This window comes from Macaca thibetana, chromosome 10 (genome assembly GCF_024542745.1).
Source record: "Macaca thibetana thibetana isolate TM-01 chromosome 10, ASM2454274v1, whole genome shotgun sequence".
Taxonomy (NCBI): Eukaryota; Metazoa; Chordata; class Mammalia; order Primates; family Cercopithecidae; genus Macaca; species Macaca thibetana.
In genome coordinates, this window is record NC_065587.1 from 32,157,407 (window position 1) to 32,172,766 (window position 15,360).

General features: G+C 51.4%; 1 protein-coding gene across 1 annotated transcript in view; it reads left to right on the forward strand.

The window, feature by feature from the left end:
• CLDN5 (claudin 5) overlaps window positions 1–15,360 on the forward strand; it is a 224,577-nt gene that overhangs the window by 34,681 nt on the left and 174,536 nt on the right. The window lies entirely within an intron of this gene.

A 15,360-nucleotide genomic window follows, 5' to 3' on the forward strand; every position in this document is an offset into this window, starting at 1 on the left:
CCAGGCAGCACCTCTGAAGGCTTTGAGACTGTCAGGCTTGCAGTCATCACATCCCAGGTGAGGGCCCCCTTGTATGGAGATGTCTCCTGCACCCCGTATGGACAGTACCTCCGCAGCCAGGGAACCCACCTCTGCTCCCCACCCGTCCTGTGCTCCTTGGTCCTTCTGCTGGCCCATGGGCTCCCTGGGTGGAGGGGGGTGTCGCTAGGACCTTTCCATCTCTGAATCACCAGCACCCAGCACAGTAAGTGAAAAATTCATGTAAGCGCGTCTTTGTTCCACAGTCCTTGCTCTGCTGCATTCTGTGGCCAGAGCCCCATCAACCATGACCCTCCTCTGGGTCTAGAACTCCAACCGGTGTGGAGACCCGCCACCTGCAATCCCAGCTCCTCATCCAAGATGTGTTTGGAACTCAGGCTTTTTTGTATACTCATACATTATGTGGCACCTCTTTGGGGCCTGGGACTGTTCTTCGTAATCAGACCCATTTATATTTTGGGGACAAAACACATGAGTATTGAGGTAAACTGGAAAGACAGACAGTAAGTGATGGCGCATCAGTTCAGATCCAGCTTTGCCACTGAGTTTTGAAAAACCTTTATGTTTCTGAGCTTTGGAGAATTTGGAATTTCGATAAAGAAATATGTGTCGAGGTCAGGAGATCAAGACCATCCTGGCTAACACCATGAAACCCCGTCTCTACCAAAAATACAAAAAAATTATCTGGGCATGGTGGCACACGCCTGTAGTCCCAGCTACTCGGGAGATTGAGGCAGGAGAATCGCTTGAACCCCAGAGGCAGAGGTTGCAGAGAGCCGAGATCACACCACTGCACTCCAGCATGAGCCACAGAGCAAGACTCCGTCTCAAAAAAAAAAAGAAAAGAAGTGTGTGTGGGGGCGGGTAGGGACACTCAAAGGAACAGGCAGGACTTCTAAGCATAGACAAGACTTTTTGGAAATAATTGGAAAATGATGGTTGGCTATTCACTGCGTGCTGACCCAGGCAAGCCTGTGCTTGTGGAGACGAAGGAGGAGAGACAGAAGCCCTGCCCAGGGGGACGCAGACAGCCTGTGAAAGGGACCAGCGCAGCGCCCCTCCCCATGGCTCAGGTGGCAGGGCAGCTCTGGACTGCTTTGGGTTAGGGGGTTTGAACTTGGCCTTGAGGCAAGTGTACAGCAGGTCAAGGGCATAGCTCAGACAAAGGGTGGGAGGCACACATATGCAGGAGTAATAGGTTTTAAAACAAGTCTGCAGATAGAAGACAAGAAAGATGAGGAGTACAGCATAAACATGATCTTTTTAAAAAAGTCTGTCCCAAAAGATTACTTACAGAAATGCAGTTAGATTGGAGACCAGTGTTTAAGGGACGGCCAGCCTGGAGGTTGATGGAATATATAAGACTGGGAGCCACTCCCTGGACGAGTGAAGTCAAGGGTGGTCCTGGGTCAGCGCCTCATGTAAAATATCTGGGCTGGAAGGAGGAGCGGCATCTGCTCCCTTACTCTGGGACTTTGGTCACCATGACTGTGAGTGCAGGGACAGCCCGAGTCGCTCCACAGACACACCGAGGCTGTACCCTGTCTAGCTGGGAGGCCTGCTGAGTGGCAAAGTGTCTGCATGCGATGTTTCTGAAGTCAGGAAAATGGGTCATGAGGGCATCGGTCAGCAGATGTGTCTCCAGTTCTGCCAGGTGAGGCTTTGAGATACTGGCCACCACAATGGAGGCTGACAGCCCAGTGAAACCCTTATTAGGCTCCTGTTCACCAAAAAGCCAACCAGGCAGGCCTGGTGGCTCACGCCTATCATTGTAGCACTTTCGGGGACCAAGATGGGAGGATGACTTGAGGCCAAGAGTTTGAGACCAGTCTGGGCGAGAACGTGAGACCCCGTTTCTACAAAAAATAAAAAAGTAAATAAATAAAAAACTGTCATGGTGCCATGAGCCTGTAGTCTTAGTTACTCAGGAGGCTGAGGCCAGAGGCTCACTTGCACCTGGAAGTTTGAGGCTGCATGCAGTGAGCCGTGACGGTGCTGTCACACTCCAGCCTGGGCAACAGAGTGAGACCCTGTCTCAAAAAACAAACAAACGAACAAACAAACACAAACAAAAACCCAAGCCTTGGGCCTGTGGCTGATATCAGGGGGGCTGGAGTCATGGGGTAGTGGTCTGAACACACACACTTGCCTCTCCAAGATGCCATGGCTTAAAAGAAAAATGCCTGCCCAAGTGGGTGTGTGCATCCACTTTCCCCAGCAAGCAGAGGAAGCGCTGGCTATGGTACAAAAAGAAGTAAATAAAGCACTCCTGTGTGGAAAAAAAATGCTATTTTTTAATTCATAAGGAAAAGAAGTTAATGAATAAAAAAATAAGCTACACCAAGAAAAATCTGTTCAACCAACTTGGGCTACAAATAGCTTGACTCTTTTCAGAAAAAGCCTTAGTGAAGAAATTCTCCAGAGGCCGCATTTGAACCATGCTGGGCCTCCCTCAGCACACAGGGGAGTGAGCGCTGCCGGGCTGGGACCTGCAGAAGGATGGAGCTGGTGGGGAGGTGGCAACAGTGATGGCAACGAAAGAATAAGGCACCTGCCAATTGGGAGCAGGTCTTGTAGGTGACAGGCTTCAGAGGGGGAGCAGTTTGTTCCAGGTGACACAAGTCCCCACACTCCTAAGCCTGTCACCTGCCGGTAGGGCTGAGGCTACCACTGACGGATTCCAGATGGCTCAGTCCATCTGAGGCCGAGGAAGATGGAAGAGGCCAAGATGCATGCAGGGTGTCAGGCACCAGAGAGCCCCACAGGCCTACCTGCATGATCAACTCGGGCAACCCTGACCTGTGCTGGGAATGGGGTGTTTTTTTCACCCCGAGTAGAAGCAGGAAGTGGAGGTCAGGGTGCAGTGGAGATCTGCTTGAGACTAAACAGCTGAGACTAGAACCCAGGACCATGGAGCCCAGGCCTGACTCCTGCAGAGGGCTATGACCTGGTCACGGCCCGGCCAGGGGCTGTCCGGCAGGCAGCTGCTTGAGGCCTGAGCTCACATCCCTTCTATCCCCTGAATTCACCAGTAACCTGATGGGGCCTGGATGACCCTCCTGACCCCCTGCATTTTTCTACTGCTCTCATGCTTCTGTCCCTGCTGTTCCTGAAGCCCTTGCCCAGCCAACCCTGTGGGATATGAACCCACCCCCAGCACCTGGGGGCTCCGAGGCAGGCAGTGTGACCTGCAGCTTCATGCCTCTGCACCTTGGCACTAGTGTGCCCCCTGCCTGGGCTGCCCTTCTCCAGCCCTGCTGACCCAGGAGCACTGTCTCCAGCCCCTCTGGGCACACCATGCCCTATGCCTGCCTCTCTTCTGCAGGGCATAGCCTGGCAGGCAGCTGACTCCCGACTGGGTCCCTGGCCCCCACACTCAGCCCCTGTCTGGCACCTGGGAAGCTCAGCAGCATCAGCTCCTGCTGGGTGGAGGCACAGGCTCCTAGGCCTGGATTCACAGGGCCGGCAAGGAGGGCCTGACTAAAGAGCCAGGCTCTGGGGAGCTTCAGACTGCATATTCTGAATCCCAAAACCTCTCCTGGCTGCAGAGGGGTGCTTGTGTGCTCAGCCCAGCTCAGCGGGGTATGCTGAGACCAGGAGGCTCTGGGGCGTCCTCCCTGCTGCCGAAAGCAGTGGCTGTCACCGAGCACAAGGGGAAGTGTGTGTACAGTGAGGATTCTACTGGAGAATGTTTTCCTTGATTTCCTTGTCAGAAAAATGTAAGGGGGTCACTACACAAATCAGTCCTCGTCACCGATGGGAAGACGTGCCCATTAGAAGAGCACAGAATCCACAGCAGCTGTCTCTGCCTGGAGGGTGCTGCCTGGCCCTGGTTAAAGCCGCCTATGTCTTGCAGGGGTGGACAGAACAGGGCTTCAAGGGGGCTGAGTCTCGGTCCACACCAAGTCCCCGATTCCCTGGGCAGCTGGAGTGAGTGCTACAAAGGGCGCCTGTGCTCCACGGCAGGGAGCCAGCCTGGGATCCAGAGCTGAGGTTCTGAGGGAGGTGGGTCCGCAGCCACATCTGATGGGCCTTCAGAGTCCCCTGAAGGGGTCTGGGACAGCGCTTGCAAGATAATGCAGAGAGCAGCCCAGGGCAGGGACCAGGTGTGCAGTGTGACTCAGCCGGGAAGAGCTCCCCAGGGTAGGGGGCGGAGGGGAACCCCCACAGGGATGCTGCCTGAGGGGGCTGCACAGGACCATCCCCAGGCTGTCCCGGCAGGCTCTCTGTCCCCACTGCAGTTCTGTGATTTTGTGAGAAGCTGAAGGCGGAAGAATAGCAGATGAATGAAGAGATGTGAAATGGCACCGATGTTGATATTCTCCTATGTCATGCATCGAAGCATGACAAACATCCCACAAGAGCACGTGCTTGCGAAAGGCAGAGAGCAGGGCCAGAGCATGGTGACCTAGATCCTGTGGCTCACCCCACCCCTCCATCACAAAGAGCTCAGCGCTGGGCTCCAGGAACTGGCTGCAGCTCCCCACTGCATCCACCTCCCAGTCTGGCAAGAGAGATCTGAAAATCACTCTGGAATAAACAGGACCCTGCCTTCCCATCTTCGGGACCTCTGTTCCCTGGGCCATGGTGCTGCATGCAAATGCACTGCCCATTGCACGCCCAGGCTCCCATGGGGAAGGTGGTTGCCAGAGCCCTCAACTTGGCGGCCCATCACCTGGTTTCGAGGCCTCAGGTGATGGCCATACGTGGGTGAGGATGAGGACTCCAGTCTCAGCTCATTCCCTGCCATTGTGTCCTCTCCAGCCCCCAGGACTGAACGCCACGGAGGCCGCCTCTGCCATGGAGAACAGCCAGAGCTCTGCATGCCCCAGACTGCACAGCACACATTGCTGCGGGGGCCGATGAGGGGGGTTGGGAGGGTGAGGAGCGGCCTTCCCCGGGTGCCATGGCCAGGGCCTGCGTGAGGGCTCCTGCTCCCGCTTGCAGGGTGTAGTGGTGGCTCTGCCCTCCTCCTCATTTGCCCCAGATTGGACCCCATTTTCCATCAAGCATGTGTTGCACCCACTGTAGGCTGGAGCCATGATTGGCCCTGGGCAGGGGACTCCCGTTTGGTGGAGACAGACACACCCTACACCAGGATGCCGCCAAAGTCCTCCCACTCGACTGGGAAAGCATGTTGCTGGACCTCCGTGGCCAGTGGCCAGCCAGCTGTCACATCCTGGGCTGAAGTGGATTCCTGCCCCTCCTTGTTCCAAAGGCTGCCTTTAAAGTGGTGGAGCCTCTTAGGGTCCCCTAGAGATGGGGAAGCAGCAGGAGACAGAGCCCCCAAGACAGGGGCTGCTTTTGCAGGAAAGGAGGGGCCCCTCGTCCTCACGGGAAAGGCAGGGAGGAGGTACAGAACCCAGTCCTCAACCCTGCACGCTTTGACCAGTATCCTCTCAGAAGTGGCTGAGCAGGTTTCGGCCAAAGACAGAAGCATGATCAGGTGCACCTGGGAGATGAACCTGGGGAGACCCAAGTGGGGCCTTGCAGGACAAAGGAGTCACTCTGTCGCCCCTCCGGGTCTCTTGCCGAAGGGCTCATTCTGCAGCCAGGGATCTTCACAGCCACTGCAGCTTCAGGCCCATCCTGAGTGAGTCCTGCCCCCTCTCGCCTGGTGAGCAGCAGCTGCGTGTGGCCCTCCTGGCAGGACAGTGCCAGCATGCCACCCAGTTCTCCCTCTAGGACTTGCCAGCCAGCGAGGGTTGCAGGCGGGGGCACTGGTGAGGGCAGGACTTGTACCTCTGGTCTGCACTGCAGCTGCCAGCCCCAGATCTCACAGCGGCACAGATCGGAGGGCCCCATACACCCGGAGTGGTGGCAGAGACCCTCTTTCCTTGGGGCTTCACATTGGGGGATCAACACCCCACAGGCCTTCATAGCCAGGAGGGTGGGGCTGGGCCTCCAGTGCTGGCTCAGAGGCTGGGGGTGGGGGCACTTGGAGCCCAGCAGAGGCGCCCTGGGCAGGCACTGGCCATGGCAGGTGGGGTGAGGGAGGCAGGGCTGATGCACATGGCTCGGCCTGGGTGAGGGCCTCATTAAGCGGGTCTCCTTCTTCGGGTGCAGGGCCAGCATGCCATCGGCCAGGTTTGGGCCTTGCTGCCAAAACAGCCTGCAAGGCCTTGCCCGACCTCTGGCCCAGGGTCTCGACCAGAGCCCATGACTCCCAGACAGACACTGCGACAGACACTGGTCAAATCGGGGGTCCAACCACAGACCCCTGCATCCTCAGAAGCCCCTGTCCCATGCCAGGGCCCAGTCATCTTGCAGCATAGAGGAGGGGCCTCGTTCAGTACCCCTACTTGTGCCTCAGGGGACTGGGACTGTCTTGGCTGCCCTGATCCTTGAGGTTACTTCGAGAATCACAAAGAGAGACTATCATCATCAACAAGAAAACCTGATTCAAAAATGGGTAAATAACTTGATTTGGCCAGAGATGTGTGTGGGGGGGTTAGAATTCCCAAGACCCACCTCCTCCCAAGCTCCAGGGCCCCCAGCCACCTGCAAAGACCTTTCTGAGTGTAGGCTGAATGCCCTCCATCATTACCACCCCATTTAAGCAACCCAGTTGGGGGGACCTTGTTATAGCAACCTCAGCAAATGAATACAGGGTGTCATAGTCTGTTTGGGCTGCTATAACACAACTCCTTAGACTGCAGGGCTTAAGCAATAAACATTTATTTCTCGCGACTCTGGAGGCTGGAAGTCCAAGATCGAGGGACCAGTAGATTTGGTGTCTGGAGAGAGTGAAGCCCTCTAGATCTAGATCATCTTTTCTCTGTAATTTCACATGGTGGAAGGGGTGAGGGGTATCTCTCCGGCCCTCTTTTCTTCTTCTTCTTCTTATTATTATTCAATTTATTTTATTTTATTTTATTTTTTTGAGATGGAGTCTCGCTCTGTCGCCCAGGCTGGAGTGCAGTGGCCAGATCTCAGCTCACTGCAAGCTCCGCCTCCCGGGTTTACGCCATTCTCCTGCCTCAGCCTCCCGAGTAGCTGGGACTACAGGCACCCGCCACCTCGCCTGGCTAGTTTTTTTGTATTTTTTAGTAGAGACGGGGTTTCACCGTGTTAGCCAGGATGGTCACGATCTCCTGACCTCGTGATCCGCCCGTCTCAGCCTCCCAAAGTGCTGGAATTACAGGCTTGAGCCACCGCGCCCGGCCTATTATTATTATTATTATTTATTTTTATTTTTGTAGTGGCAGAGTCTCATTTTGTTGCCCAGGCTGGAGTGCAGTGGCCCAATCACAGCTCACTACAGCCTCAATCTCAAGGAATCTTCCTGTCTCAACTTCCCAAGTAGCTGGGACTACAGACACACACCACCACATCTGGCTAATTTTTAAAATATTTTTTGTAGAGACGGGATCTCTCTTTGTAGCCCACACTGGTTTTGAACTCCGGGCTCAAGTGATCCTCCCAGCTGGGCCTCCCAAAGTGCTGGGATTATAGGCTTGAGCCACTGTGTCTGACCCCAGCCTTTTTCTTTTATTGAATGATTGATTGATTGATTGATTGATTGATTGAGACAGAGTCTTGCTTTGTCTCCCAGGCTGGAGTGCAGTGGCACGATCTCGGCTCACTGTAACCTCTGCCTCCGAGGTTCAAGTGATTCTCCTGCCTCAGCCTCCTGAGTAGCTGGGACTACAGATAGACGCCCGCCACCATGCCTGGTTAATTTTTGTATTTTTAGTAAAGATGGGGTTTCATCATGTTGGCCAGGCTGGTCTCAAACTCCTGACCTCAAATGATCCACCTACCTCAGCCTCCCAAAGTGGTGGGATTACAGGCGTGAGCCACTGCACCTGACCCCCAGCTTTCTTTTATAAGAGCACTAATCCCAATCATGCGCTCCACCCTCATGACCTAATCACCTCCCAAAAGCCCCACCTTCCAGTATGATCACCTTGAGGGTAGGATTTCACCACATGAATCTGTGGAGACAAACATTCAAACCACAAACAGGGGCACCCCAAGACTTGGACAGAGGGTACACAGGCAGACCACCATTGCCAGGCAGACAGGGTACCCAGGTAACACCACCAGTGCCAGGCAGGCAGGGTCCCTGGGTTACACCACCAGAACCAGGCCTCTGCTTCGTCATTTGACTTCAGACAGGGAAGCCCTCCATCCAGGGGCGGAATCAAACCCACTCAGGGCCCGTATGGATCTGAAGTGCTTCTCGGAATTCCAGCGTTTGCATTTCAATGGGTGGGAAGTTCCCTCCTGGGAGCCAGGCCTGGATGGGGTCTGCATGACCCCCTTGAGCTCAGTCTGCTGGGGATCCCAGGACTGCCCCACACACCAGTGCCTGGGACCAGGTTGGGCGTGGGGCTTTATCCAAGGAGAGCTGGAGAGAGGGCTCGTGGGGTGAACAGGACCCCAGAAGCAGAGAAGAGGTGCTGGGCCAGTCCAGGCTGGGCCGGCACGCTGGCTGAAAGGGGAGGATGTGACCTGTGTGGCGGCCAAGGTGAATGGTCTGCCCCACGCCAGTGCTAGCGGCCCGTGGGACCTGGGGTGAGTCTCTGCCCCTACGAAACAGTAGACACTCACCTGTCCATGGCGGGACTTGGCCCAGGTGATGACTGGGAGCTTTCTAGCTCTCAAGGCTGCTATGCCTCCCACTCAACAAAGTAGAGTGAGACCAAAAGCAGCTCCTGCAGGACGAAGGAGACTAGGAAACAGCTGGGAGGAGGGCAAGGCCGGGATAGAGAACCTGCATGAACTGTAAGCAGATGAGGTCCAAGCAGGCCCAGGGCCTAGAGACTCTTGTGGGGTTGGCACCTTCTCTGTTCACAGGCTGGGGGTCGGGAACAACAGCTCTTTCAGAAGAGCCACCCGAGTGCTGGGGTCTGAGACCACCCAGGTGTTTTCTCACAGCAGCCCCCAGAGAGGCGATCAGAGCTCTGGGGGGTGCAGTCTGGTCACTGCAGCAGTGACGGTGCAGGGGCTCGTTCTTGCTGCTGGCTGACTCCGGAGGCAGAGCTGCATCCACCAGGTTCCTTGGCACCACCTACCATTATCCCTGGTTCAGGCAAGAAGAGGCTAATGAAGCCACGAGGAGGGGTGTGGTGGGCCCCCCACTGCTCCGCAGAAAACAAAACAGAGGCACGACCGGGTGACTCTGCTCCAGCCTGAAATCAAGGCTGGTGCCAGACCCAGTCCCACGGGCTACCCAAACTGGGAGCTCTGCTCGGCACTGCCCTGCCCAGGTGCGCAGCCCTCCGGCCGCTGGAGTTTCAGTCTGGCTCCATGTTTCTGTCAACAACAGATGCCGTCTGTCATGGCAACTGACCTGGACTTTATGCTGGGACTCTCATTGCTCTGTCAGTGCCATGCATTTTGAAAATTCACTCAGTTCAAATGCTCTTCAAAGAAACTAACCACTTTCTGTGGCCATTTGAGAGGCTTCCATAGTGCACAGAGGACAGGAAACACAGGGAAAAACAAAACACCCAAAATAGGTGCGAACAGTAGTGAGGAAACAGAGAAATGATCAATTTCATACCACCCCTCCCCAAACCCCTCTCTTTAAAAACCATCAGCAACATAGAAAGGCAGCAATCTGTGCTGTATGGCAATCAAGCTTCCATGTGGCTGACAGCAGAGCAGGCGTGGGTTGTGCCGAATGCTCAACAGCTCCTTCCTCCCTCCTGCCCCACCACGGTCCCTAAGGGAGAGCCACCCGGTCTGAGGACACCTGGCCACTCCACCTGCAGGGAAGCACCTGTGAAGGGAAGGGCTGTAGGGCTCTTTGTCACTTGCTCACACCTGGACCAGAGCTTGGGCTCCTCATCTGTACAGTGGGACAGCAGTGGAAGGTGGTTCCCTGGTGCAGCGAGGTCAGATGGGACCATGGGTGACACACTCAGCATGGGGCCTCAGAGAAGGGGCTCCACAAATACTAGCTACCGGCCAGGCGCGGTGGCTCACGCCTGTAATCCCAGCACTTTGGGAGGCTGAGGCGGGTGGATCACGAGGTCAGGAGATCGAGACCATCCTGGCTAACACGGTGAAACCCCGTCTCTACTAAAAATACAAAAAATTAGCCGGGCGTGGTGGCAGGCGCCTGTTGTCCTAGCTACTTGGGAGGCTGAGGCAGGAGAATGGTGTGAACCCGGGAGATGGAGCTTGTAGTGAGCCGAGATTGCACCACTGCACTCCAGCCTGGGCGACAGAGCCAGACGCCATCTCAAAAAAAAAAAAAAAAAAAAAAAAAAAAGCTAGCTACCCACTAGCATTTTTAAAAATTAATCAGCCAGGTGTGGTGGCTCACACCTGTAATCCCAACAATTCGGGAGGCCGAGGTAGGTGGATCACTTGAGGTCAGGAGTTCGAGATCAGCCTGGCCAACATGGTGAAACCCCATCTCTACTAAAAATACAAAAATTAGCTGGGCGTGGTGGCTCACACCTGTAGTCCCAGCCACTGGGAAGGCTGAGCAGGAGAATCCCTTGAACTCAGGAGGTAGAGGTTGCAGTGAGCCAAGATTGCACCATTGCACTCCAGCCTGGGGGACAGAGCAAGACTCTGTCTCAAAAATAATAATAATAATAATAATAAAATATCATGTTTTATCTATGATATTATCAGTCTATCTATATCTTTATAAAGAGAGACATTGGTGTCTAGATATTTATTACATGACCAACATCATTCTGAAGACTATTAAAATACAGAGGGAAGCCAGGCGCGGGTGGCTCATGCCTGTAATCCCAACACTTTGGGAGGCCGAGGCAGGTAGATCACTTGAGCTCAGGAGTTCAAGACAGCCTAGGCAACGTGGCGATACCCTGTCTCTACAAAAAATACAAAAATTTAGACCAGCACTGTGGTGTGCGCCTGTAATCCCAGTTGCTTGGGAGGCTGAGGTCTGGGGACTGCTTAGCCCAGGAGGAGATAGAGGCTGCAGTGAACCAAGATCACACTGCTGAACTCCAGTCTGGGTGGCAAAGTGAGACCCTGTCTCAAAACAAAACAAAACAAAGCAAAACAGAGGTGTACAAACACTTTCACAGTGGGAGACATTTCCATGGCAAGTATTTTTAGCTCTATGTTGACTTACCATTCCAGAGGATGAGGATTCAACTCTTCAACTCCTCGCCTCGACCACACACAGTTCAAGTCCTAGTCTTACCTGCCTCCCTGTTTGCAATCTGGTCACTGCTGAAGGGACAGAGCAAACACCTCCTCCTTGCTCCTCGCTGACTTTGGAGGCAGAGCTGGACCCACCACGTTCCTCGGCAGCACCTCACCATCATCCCTGGTCCAACTGAGAAGAGGCTAATGGAGCCACAAGGAGGAGTGTGGTAGGCTCCCCACTGCTCCCCAGAAAATATCTCCAGTAGGATACTTCGATTAAGTTAGTCATCAGGGTTTGTGTATTTTTAAAATGAAACATGGTATTTTGAGATAGAGTGTAAGAAACAATGCAAAGAGAGTCCAGATACCCTTCACCCAGTTTTCCCTAAGGATGCCATCTTGAACCACTGTATTATAATATCATAATACTACAAGCTAGATGTTGTCATTGATCAAGGCAAGGTACAGAACATTCCCATCACCCTTTGACAGCCACGCCTGGTTTCCACTCTCCTCCCCTCCTGAGTCTCTCAATCACCGCTTCCACGATTCTGGCATTTTTCAAATGTCACATTGATGGAATCATGCAGTGTGGGAAGTTTTAGAATTGACTTTTTTCACTTGGCATAATTCTCTGGAGATTAATCCAGGTTACTGTGTGTTGACAACTTTCCCTTTTATTGCTAAGTAGTTCTGTACTAAAAATACAAAAATTAGCTGGGCGTACTGGCATGCACCTATGGTCCCAGCTACTGGGGAGGCTGAGGCAAGAGAATCGCTTGAACCGGGGAGGCAGAGGTTGCAGTGAGCCGAGACGGCGCCATTGTACTCCAGCCTGGGCGACAGAGAGAGATTCTGTCTCAAAAAAAAAAGAAACCGCCAAACTGTTTTTTAGAGTAGCTGTACCATTTGACATTCCCATTAGCAGTATATGAGTGATCTAGTTTCTCCAAATTCTTTGCAGCATTTAACAGTATCACCTTTTTTGGCCATTTTTTTAATTAAAAAAAGTGTATATATATATATATTTTTTTTTTTGAGACAGGGTCTCACTCTGTCACCCAGGCTAGAGTGCAGTGGTGAAATCACAGCTCACCAAAGCCCCACTTCCTGGACTCAAGCAATCCTTCTGCCTCGGCCTCCCAAATTATTGGGATTACAGGCATGAGCCACTGTGCCCAGCCTTTTTTTTTTTCTGCCACTCTGATAGATGTATAGTGATATCACTGTGGTTTTAATTTGCATTTCCCTAATGATTAATTATGTATTTTTCATGTGCTTATTTGTTATCTGTGTATCCTCTTTGGTGAAATGTCTACTCATGTCTCATGTCCACGTTCTAATTGGATTTTTATTATTGTCGAGTCTGAGAGGGTTTTTTTGTTGTTGTTTTTGTTGAGACAGTCTCACTCTGACGCCCAGGCTGGAGTGCAGTGGCATGATCTCGGCTCACTGCAGCCTCTGCCTCCCGGGTTCAAGTGATTCTTGTGCTTTGGCCACCTGAGTAGCTGGAACTGCAGAATGTGTGCCACCACGCCCGGCTAATTTTTTTTTTCTTTTGTATTTTTAGTAGAGACGGGTTTTGCCATGTTGGCCATGCTGGTCTCGAACTCCTGGCCTCAAGTAATCCACCTGCCTTGGCCTCCCAAATTGCTGGGATTACAGGCATGTGCCACTGTGCCTGGCCTGAGAGTTCTTGATCTATTCTAGTACTAGCCCTTTGTTGGATATGTCTTTTGCAACTGTTTTCTCCTAGTCTGTAGCTTGACTTTTTATTCTCAGAACAGAACAGCTTTTAAGAGAGAAATTTTCACAGAGCAAAAGTTTTAATTTTAATGGAGTCCAATTTATCAATTTTTCTTTTTATGGCTCCTGCTTTTGGAGTCAAGTTTAATAACTCATTCCCTAGCTCTAGATCCTAGAGATTATTCTCCTGTATTTTTTCCCTGAAAGTTTTATAGTTTTACATTCTAAATTTAAGTTCGTGATTCCTTTTTTTTTTGAGATGGAGTCTCGCTCTGTTGCCCAGGCTGGGGTGCAATAGCACGACCTCAGCTCACTGCAACCTCTGCCTCCTGGGTTCAAGAGATTCTCCTGCTTCAGCCTCCTGAGTAGCTGGGATTACAGGCACCCATCATCACGCTCAGCTAATTTTTGTGTTTTTAGTAGAGATGGGGTTTCGCCATGTTGGCCAGGCTGGTCTTGAACTCCTGACCTCAGATCATCCGCCCTCCTCAGCCTTCCAAAATGCTGGGATTACAGGCGTGAGTCACCATGCTCAGCCTGGTGTCTCACTCTTTCATCCAGGCTGGAGTGCAGTGGTGTGATCTCAGCTCACTGCAACCTCCACCTCTCAGGTTCAAGCAATTCTCCTGCCTCAGCCTCCTGAGTAGTTGGGATTACAGGTGCCCGCCACCATGCCCGTCTAATTTTTTGTATTTTTAGTAGAGGCGCAGTTTCGCTATGTTGACCAGGCTGGTCTCAAATTCCTGACCTCAGGTGATCGGCCCACCTTGGCCTCCCAAAGTGCTGGGATTACAGGCATGAGTCACCACACCCGGCCTATCATTCTATTTTGAGTTGATTTTTTAATAAAATGTGAGATTGAGGTTTCTGGTTTTGTTTTTGTTTGCCTATTGATATGGATTGGCTCTGTGTCCCCACAAAATCTCATGCTGAAATGTAATCCCCAGTGTTGGAGGTGATGGTTGGTGGGAGGTGATTGGATCATGGGGGTGGATTTCTCGTGATTGGTTTAGCACCATCCCCTTGGTGGTGTTCTTATGATTGTGAGTGAGTTCTTATAAGATCTGCTCATTTAAAAGTGTTGGCACCTCCCCTAACTCTTGCTCCTGCTCTGCCATATGAGATGCCTGCTCCCCCTTCACCTTCAGCCATGGTTGAAAACTTCTTGAGGCCTCCCCAGAAGCCGAACAGATGCCACCACCATGCTTTCTGTGAAGCCTGCAGAACTGTGAGCCAATTAAACTCATTCCTTTATATATTGTCCAGTCTCAGGTATTCCTTTATAGCAATACAAGAATGGCCTAACACATCTATATATGTCCAGTTGCTTCAGCACCATTTGTTGTATCCTTCGTTCATTGAGTTGCTTTTGAACTTCTGTCAAAAATCACTAGGGACATGCCTGTACTCCCAGCACTTTAGAAGCGCTGAGGTGGGAGAATTGCTTGAGCCCAGTAGTTCAAGACCTGCCTGGGCAACGTGGTGAAATCCCATCTCTACACAAAAAGATATGAAAAGTTAGCTGGGCGTGGTGGTGCACACCTGTAGCCCCAACTGTCTGGGAGGTTGAGGTGAGAGGATAGCTTGAGCCTGGAGGGTCGAGGCTACAGTGAGCTGTGATTGCACCACTGCACTCCAGCCTGGACGACAGAGTGAGACCCTGTTTCAAAAAAAACCCCAAAAACCCTAAACCAAAAAACTATCATGTTGTAAACCTCAAATATACACAATAAAATTTACTTTTAAAAAATCACTGGGGCATGTTTATGTGGATCTATTTCTGGGTTTTCTACCGTTTCATTGATCTATGTGTCCACCCTTCTGCTAATCCCATATAGTTTTAAATGCCATAATTATGGAATAGGCCTTGAAATCAGGTAGATTGTTTCTTCTCACTTGAGCAAGTTGAAGAATATAAGATTGACATACAAAAATCAACTGTGACTAGATGCCTCATGCCTGTAATCCCAGAACTTTGGGAAGCTCAGTCAGGCGGGTCATTTGAGGCCAGGACTTTGAGACCAGCTTGGTCAACATAACAAGACCCTGTCTCTACAAAAAAAAAAAAAAATAAAAAATAAAAAATTAAAAAATTAAAAATCAATTGTATTTCTTTAAAAATGTAATATCATTTATAATCTCTCAAAAAGTAAAATGCTCAGGTGTAAGTCTAACAAAACATGTATAGGATTTTTATGCTGAGAACAACAAAATGTGGATGAAAGAAACCAAAGAATATCGAAATAAATGAAGAGATATACCATATTCATGGATTAGAAGACTCAGTATTGTAAAGATGTCAGTTATGCCCCAATATATTCCTATCAAATTCCTTACATCAAAATATAAAAACACAAGCTAGGTTTTTTAGTGGATATTCAAACAGTCAGAAGACTGTTCTAAAATTTATATGGAAAGGCAAAGGACCTGGAATAGCTATCATTGTTATTTTAAGCTACTTGCTGCAGATTGTATACCCATGTCTCTTTT